This window comes from Chaetodon trifascialis, chromosome 7 (assembly GCF_039877785.1).
Source record: "Chaetodon trifascialis isolate fChaTrf1 chromosome 7, fChaTrf1.hap1, whole genome shotgun sequence".
NCBI classification, from domain to species: Eukaryota; Metazoa; Chordata; class Actinopteri; order Chaetodontiformes; family Chaetodontidae; genus Chaetodon; species Chaetodon trifascialis.
In genome coordinates this window covers 26,928,297-26,937,267 of record NC_092062.1, presented here as the reverse complement: position 1 = coordinate 26,937,267, position 8,971 = coordinate 26,928,297, and positions in this window count along the sequence as shown.

Sequence of the window (8,971 nt, the reverse complement as noted above, 5' to 3'; positions counted from 1 at the left end):
TTCATGGACGCCTCAGTCAGCTTACAGTATCCAGTCCTGCAGAGGTTGTTTGGTGACCTCTCATTAGTATGCGTTACAGACTGACCTCACCTCTCCTTGCCCATATGATGGGCACATCAATTATCGAGCCATTAATTATTGGCTCAAACAGATGTCAGTCGAGTGAGACGAACACTTTGACCCTGATGAATAAGCCTGAGCTATAAACACACGGTGAGTGTGTCTGACCGCTCTGCCATGAGCACTCATGTATGAACACATTTGAAAGCTGTTAAATTTCAAGGACAGGGAACCAGTAAAAAGGAGAGCTTCCATGACAATGATTGGCTCATATATCAGCCTGCATGACGGTATAAATACTCACATTGCTCTATTTCACCTCAAGGAACCAAATAAGCATCCCAGCAGAAGACATTAATGCATTAAAGTATGTGTAAAAGAGCTGAGATACTGGATGATCCACTGGTGCTATGCAAGGTGGCTGCGGCTGGAAGATCACAATCTGTTAATACAACCTTCCTGGAGCCCTGCAGAGTGAAAAAAAGCTGAGCTGAGAGAGTGATTTTATCTTCTGCTCAGGCTTATTGAGCTTATTTCAGTGAGTTCAGTTGGTAGAGAGCTGCACTAAAGCTCTCAGAGTTCAGGCTTTTATTCCCTCTAGGGCCACCGATGCTGACAATGTATGTTCATTTATCATACTCGTGCTGCTTTGGATAAAAGCGTCTCTTAAATGTTATGTGTTACATAAACTAGATATGCTCAATTAAATGATCCTATTCAGATTATTCCAAGTGAAGCATGTCAAAGGATGGTGATAGTCTCTATTTTCTTATTGTCAACAAATCTCATAAAAACGATGAAAATCAACGATTAAATGATCCCACTAACACGCACTGCCTGTGTGTCGAGGCCTGTGTGTCTGACTGTATGTGTGATGTATTGCAGAGCTCCATTGTTGTCCCCAAACTGTTAAAACCCATCAGTGAGCCACACCGCTACACTGCACCGGGTGACATGTTTTTGCTTTACTATAAACATGGCGACTGTAGTTTACTGTATTTTGACTCACTCCCACATACACAGTCCTGATGTGCACCAAATGTGAATTATTTCATGGGTAAAAACAGTCCCAACAAATACTCAGTTCACTCCTGCTTGAGGACAGTTTGCTTAAAAAAAAAGTGAAACCAAACCGTCTGTGACTGTTATTCAAAAAAATGACCAAAACTGTCTACAATGAAATGAAATGGAGTTAAAGAGTCAGTATTTGGCTTCATATTGTCTGAGAAGAATCATCCAGGTCGAGGTGTATCCAGGAGGCTGACGCTGTGAACGGTGTGGAGAAGCTGCTGAAACATACTTAGAAAGCTGGAAAAGATGAAACGACTCAGCAGAATGAATCCCGGCCAGTTTTTGAACAAGTGTCCAGACTGCCAGACTTTACCTGATACGCTTGGTGTTTGCAATTATAGGTGGATAAAACTTGATGAAACACATGCACACTGATTAACATTGAGCAGGCTGCAGGATTCTCCACGAGGGGGAGCTGTTCAGTCGCATCAGCTCAGTTTTACAGCTGAGAACCTGCAGGTGGCGCTGTTAATACTTGCACCACCTGCAGCCAGTGAGTTTTTACATTTCCCAACTGTGCATCCTAGAAAAGTAAAATAGCTTTACATTTAGCCAGAAAACAATGAGTATACCACTCGCTATGGGAACAGCTCTGTCCCTGCTGCTGTCTCTCTCTTGAATAAGTTTTAATGCACTGTATTGAGGTCTGTCTTTTATTTATTTAGTTCTATTTATTAGAAAATTCACCTTGTTTTTATTGTCTCTTGCCTTGGTGATAATACTGATCTTGAATTGTCTGTGTATGTCCTGCTAAATGTGCGGGTGTGTGGGAGATGCCACCTCTGTTCTACCTATGGGTGCAAATAAAGTGAACTTGAACTTGAACTTGAACTTATATCAGTGAGAACTTCCCTGGCCTGTAGGCAGTGGTCGTATCTAAGTACAATTATTATTCTGCTACACTGAAGTACAAATCTGAGGTACTTGTACTTGAGTACTTCCATTCCATGAGACTTCGTACTTGTACCCCACGTCATCTCAGAGGCAAATGTTTTGTACATTTTACTCCCGACAGCTTTAGTTACTTTACGGATTGTGATTTTTTCCATACCCTTCCTGTCCAGTGAAAACCACGTATCTCCAAATTTGGCGACTTTGATTTTCTTACCTTTATGGTGCTGAGAAAGTTTAGTGTTGAAAAGTCTCTTGCATTAGCTGGAAAATGTGTCGCCACAAAGCCGAAAACAGGCAGTTTTTCTTCATGAAAAGTTGACTTTTTTAAAGATAAGTGGTTCTTACAGGACTGATGCACAGCTGTAGATTAAAGTGCCCAACGGTATGTAAGATATTTAAATTAGCACAACTTTAAGATCTACAGCAGCAATAGGTGACATACACATTAATGCAGCAGTGATATTAATCCAGAAACATCAGTAAAAACACTGACAGGGAACATTTTGCTGCAGAATGCTTTTACTTTTCATACTTTAAGTACATTTTTCTGCTGATACATGTGTACTTTTTCTGAAATAAAGCTTTGAATGCATTAGTTTTAATTGTAGTTGACTGTTGTCATTGTGTGGCCTATAAAGTCTTTTAAAGAGCAACATCTGAACCTTGTGTTTAAGCTTTATTTTCGTCTGGACATATAACTCCACGCGGCCTGTTTGTTGTCGTCGTGTGTGAGATGCCTGAGCTCTGGGTGGATCAGATAAGCGTCAGCCACATGGCGATAAACCGCAGGAGCTTATGAGCCCAGGCTGCCGAGGTCCGTCGCTGTGGTAACCGTTTCCTCTGCCCCTTCTCCAGCCTGCAGGTCGCACGTGGATGAAATATCTCAGCGCGTGTAAAGTTTGCAGCCGTCACCGGAACACCGCACATCATAACACCACGAGGAGCACGACGGAAATATTTCCAGCCGGCAGAGTTATCACTGTAATGAGGCTGTCACCGTGGCGACATCCCAGGGTTACCGGTGACAGGCAGGACAGGTGACGCACGCCGCCGGCTATGGAGATCACAGCGGGCACCAGCCGTGACTTTCAGGAGGTCTAACCTTGTGTTTTTCCTTGACATATCAAACACAGGCAGCCACACAGCCCTTTGATGTTACCTGTCTGCTGGGATTTCCGTTAGCTGGCAGCTAGAGGTGGAAAAGGTTGTTGTCTTAAATTACTATTAATTTTCATTCCACATTTCTGTTCTGCTTTTCTCTGTTACACTGAAAATACAGACCCCGGCCCATCAGTTCATGAAAGCTTTTATATTTCTACACGATGATACTTAGGAATATAAAAGAGAAAGTCCTCTGGCGCACAGAATGCTATTAATTTTATATCTGTGCCTGCACCAGCAGCATTGTGTCTGGAATGAGTAATGTGTGATAAGTGCAGTGTAAACACAGCACACTGATCACAGAACCGCAGAAAGTTGCTGCAAAACTATATGAAAACACGTCACTGCATTGCCTGTGAGGACACGAGCGCTGACTCATTTGATGACTGATTTCCCTCAGGCATGGCACCAAGTGGACTCCACATTCTTCCTTTTTCCTGTCGGTGCATACTAGCATTGCTTTATCAGTGCAGGAAACGCATTCAGAGGCTTCAAGCCTGTGCATTAAGGTCATGATCAGCCATAGGACTAATGTGCAAATCAACATGTTGTTTGATTGATTTCTTTAAAGCTAAATTCATTATGTTTCAATTGTTAAAAAAAACAGTATAGTAACTGTAAGCAGGACCTGTGGCACTGTGAAGATGTAGAATTCATGTGTTAACTCTGCTGCATTACCCTTCTTGCAGTTCACTCAAGATTTGACACTTCATGAAGTTGGCGGTGAAACTGATGAGCTGTGAAAAGTGGATATCAATCCAGCAGGCCAACATTTTAAGTGCAAATGCATCAGTTTTGTAAGAGGATGAATGATACTATTTTCTGGGTCATTTTGGAAAACAGACTTTTCCCTCCAGAGGTGGGTGGACTAATGGGAATATTGTATAGGTAAAGTGCACTGCTGCCCCCACATGGCGACAAGGGTGAACTGCAGTTAAAAGCATTGAACCCAAAGTTTCCACAAAGCCAGTTATGAGGTGTGAAGCAGGCGTGATTCAAAGAGCAATTGCAAATATATTTTTATGATTTGGGAGTGTTTGTCTGGCCTGACTTTAAGGCCTCGTGGGTGGAGTGTGGTGTGGTGATATTTTAGCACTAGGTTTCATTAATCCAGTCAGAACACGCTGCAGGAACACCACACGAGCCTCGTGAATGACTCACTTGACAACAGAAATGCAAAATCACCTCCCTGCAAGTATTAACTGATCGATCCAGGTGTGTTTACCACAAGCGTGTGATAGAAATTAGGCTTTCAGACATATCGATCTGTCCTCATAGGAGGAGCACAGGTGTCACCGACATTAACGACGGCTCTGTTCTGTCAAAAGCTTGGCGAGTCATGAGCCATCGTGCACAATGCCAGGACTCTGAAACTGAAGCAGCTGAATAAAATTTAGTAATCATTATGAAGTACAGCTGTTCTTTTCCTACTGTGATGCTTGAAAAATGCCAATTAGAGCCTGTGAAGACTGTATGAGTTCAACAAAACCAAACAAACTCACATGGATTCATGCTGGAGAAGAAGAAGAAACCTTAAAAATCCATTAAAAACACACTTAATTTGGGAATTCTTATCACAGCTGACACAAATTTACAGTTGATGGACACAACAGCAGAAGTTACTTACCCCGTAAGCAAATTCTAACTTAATTATGAGAGTTTTCCTTTCGCCATACAACACAGTTTCACAGTGTTTATGGTGGACGATCCAGAAAGCGGCTTCTTCTTCTTCTGCTCTTCGTGGCGTTTGTTAACGTGAACAAGGTGAGTGTAAACAGGAGCCGATCCAATAAATAGAGATCTGGTCTGAGATCTGAGGTATGAACAAGGTTTTAAAGCAGTGGTGATGAATCAGTAAAAGTGCTAAATGCAGTTCTGTGTTGGGAAAACACCCTCCTGCTTTACTCTGGCTTTCCATTCGGACAGCTGAGAGCCAAACTGCTTCCAGGCTGCTTAAGACAAAGGAAGAGCAGATAATCAGTGTCTGGCTCTTCAAAAGCACAGTGACGACAACCTTTAATATGCTGTTGAAAGGAACGCTCACAGACAATGCGAGGATGATCTCCAGGGTCTCATTTTTCAAAAAGCCGAATTCACATTTTTGAACGGAACGAGTAGTTTCCACTTCCACCTCAAGAGCTCCGCCAAAGGGTGTGAAGGGCCAGATTTGGAAGTGAAACAATCGGCATCAGCTCTCGCCATGGCAGACAGCCCTGAGCGAACAGTCTTGACCACCGAGAGAGTCCAGGCTGAGTAATGAAACCCCGAAATGTCAAAACTTCAGAGCAGTTTTCGCACTTCACATGTGAAAACTTGAATACACCTTGTTTACAGGCTTTTGACCAAAATGTGAAGACACCCACTACACACTTTGTTCCCACTTCATGCTCGCCTTTGGCAGGCTGCAGACAGTCACATCCTGCACAGTTCAAAAGTGATTTTGTTGCCAGGGAAACTGTGGAGAGGTCGGCAAACAGCTGAATCCAGTTTAAAAGACTTTGATATCTTCAGAAAAGCAGAGGTGGACTTCGCTGTTCTTGCTTTGCATCTAGAATTATGGTGCAAAGTCTGAGAGGTGGATCGCATATCTGTCATTCAAAAACCATCTTCCCGATCAGCTTCAGGTCAGCTAACAATGAGGTTCTTTCAAACAGGCCCGTCTGAGGGGTTCTTCTCATGGTAGCACACCTTTGATGAAGATAACTTCAGCGCCCTTCAAACCAAGTGTTAGTTGCAGGGTTGAAAAGCACCTTTCAGACGTCCCAGTTTGAAAAATTCAACCTCTTTGGTAACTTTCCGAAACAAGCGAGGCCACCTCAAGCAGCAGGTGGAGGTGAGAGGGGAAGCAGGGACTTCTCTCTCAAAGCAGATGCCTTATCGCCGTTTGAACAATGACCGCGTCTCGTCCATCTGCACGACAGCTTTTCAACCCACTTCTGAGTGCGACCGCTGGGAACTGCTATAAACAGATCGGCCTTCAGATGTGGTCGACAGCACGTTTGTTTTTGATCATTCTGGCTCCTCTGATGGTTCGTCCACTTCCGGGGAGCAGAAACAAGCTTTGAAGCTAGACATACAGTGTTATCACCTTTTAGGCAGTGATGGAAGAAGTAATCAGATCTTTTACTTCATTAAATGTAGTATACCAGTATAAAAGTACTCAAGATCTTACTTAAGTAAAAATCCATAAGTAGAAGTATGTATCTGCTGATGTGGGCAGACTCCGAATGTATTTTTTGGTCAAAATATACTTAATGTACTAAAAGTGCTGATCTTAGATGTAATATTATATACTGTATGTAGCTTAATCCAAATGTAGAGGAGAAAAAAGTACAATGTACCAAAATGTAGAGGAGTAGAAGTATAACGTAGCATACAATGGAAATACTCAAGTAAAGTAAAAGTACCTCAGAGTTGTACTTATGTGCAGTGTTTGAGAGAATGTACTTAGTTACTTTCCGTCACTGCTTTTAAGTTAATTTGGTGAACTTGTGGGCAAACAGAAACACTATCCTTCATTTGGAGCCTGGAAACAGAAGTTCACCGTCTTTTCGCTCTGTTTTGATCTCCACCAGCCCCTGACGGACATGTCTGACTCGGCTGGTAGCTCAAAGCTGCAAAATGTTCAGTAGATGCTAATAACGTGTGTCTGTCGTTTGGTGCTGGATGGTTGGAGAACAGTCGGGTTATCACAGCTTTCTCAGTGAAAGCAAAACAGGAAAGATCGGCGCTGTATAACCTAAACAATGAACCGGAAGATGCTATAAAGCACCGCAGAGCTGAGGTAGTCACACGATCTACTGCGAATATAAAGATGCTTTCAGAACTTGATAAAAGACATTGGCGATATAACAAACGTTTCATGCTGGCAATACATATGGATACCAAGCTTCTTTCAGGTGTTTGACGGGCTCCACAGGCAAAGCTCAGCCCTGATAGCATCCAGCAAACTGATGCTATTAGTTCTGAACCAGCTCTTCAAACGACCCATATACTTGGAAAAACACCAGAGATACTTTCTGTCCACTTTAAAGGAGCCTTCAGACGGAGACCCAACAGCCTCCCCGTGATAAATCAGCCATAGCGAGAGCAGCCTTTGCTCCTGAACCAGTCTGTCACTGGGCAGAATTACATTTCCAGGATCTGTGTGAGTGGCTGCACAGTAACGTGCTCTGCCTTTCTGACAGAGGGAAAGATCAGGGATTAGAATCTGCCAGTGGAAAGATTGTAATCACATTCACTTTATGTCTGAACTTTTCATCAAATGCTTGTGATTGAACTTTGCGGACAAAGTCGCTGGGCAGTTCTCCAGTAGAGCAGCATGCGACACGGTGACTCATACGGTCCAGCATTTGTTTTTAGCTTCTCTGGCAGCATTAAGCTTCACTGTGATGAAAGCAGAATGCCATCTGACTTGTGCAAACAGTTGCCTCGTGCATCTCTGTGGTTGGCGGTGGTGCTCAACGTGGAGGAAGGGCACATTGTGGGGAAGCAGAGAGCCACACAGATGTCTGAACTCCATCATCCTATAGATTTGTACGACAGTTTGGAGAATTAAAACAAAAACCTTTCGTGTCACTCAGCTGTGCTCAGACTATTGAACTGCAGCATTATTTAACACAGCACTGATGATGTTTCGAAGAAGAGGAAGAATCAGAGGGACGATCCCCTTTTTATTAGTCACACATGCACACACACGCCATGCATTGGTGAAATTTGTCCTCCGCTTTTGACCCCTCCCGGTCGTCCTTCCTCCGCGGCAGACCAGGAGCGGTGCGCTGCCATCCAACCGGCACCCGGGGACCCAGTTTTCTTTTTGTCGTCACCGTTGGTCAGGTGGTGATCTTCTTGCATGTTTTTAGTGGGTTTTTTTAAGGAGGATACCCCGAGTGAACACGGGGAAAACATGCAAACTCCACACAGAAAGGCCCTTTCCTCGAGCAGCAGGCACCAAAGGCATGGTGGAGGACACGCCCCCGACGCCCACAGCGCCCCAGGCAGGAATCGAACCCGGGACCTTCTAGCTGTGAGGCGACAGTGTTACCACCATGTCACCCATCACAGCATCACAAACCTGCTGTTATTTTTGCTAACATATGCTAATATCCATTAAAACGTGTGCTGTTTTACATAGTTTTACTGTGCTTTATTTTTTTTCTACAGTGCAACACTGTGGAGAAGAATTTTTCATGGCACACAGTATTCTTATACTTTTGTATACTCTCATACATTTGCACAAAGTTTAAGAAATATTACAATTATTTCCAAAAATGGAGGCTCCATCGGCCATAAAGGGCCAGTTCACCCAAATTACAGACACAAAATATACATATTAAAACTCATGTGCGTGCACACTGCAGAGACGGCTAAAATAAAGAATGAATTAATCATTTCTCACTCGTTCCTTCTCTCGTGGTTTTTCTCCATCCACAGTTTTGGTGTTGAGGTTCAAAGTTCATTCGTTCCCATGGAAGCAGCAGCTGAGGAAACACCACAAGGTCCGTTTGGTTGCTGTCCTGTGGAGTTTGATCGTATCACATCACCAGCCTCATCGGCAGATGGAGAGCTGCATTTCATCTTTTCTGAGCGCTTTCTGCCTGCTGATGATGGAAAACTCCAGAAGGTTTGCGTTTATTTTTCCAGGTCCTGATTTATGTTGCCACGCTAATTCAATTGAGGTGGATGAAGTTTTCCTTTCAGAAACCTGTCAGTCAAGATAATTCCCAGACCTCAACGTGAATTGTTTTCAGGGACCACCTTCTTCTGAAGAACTACATCTCCTAAC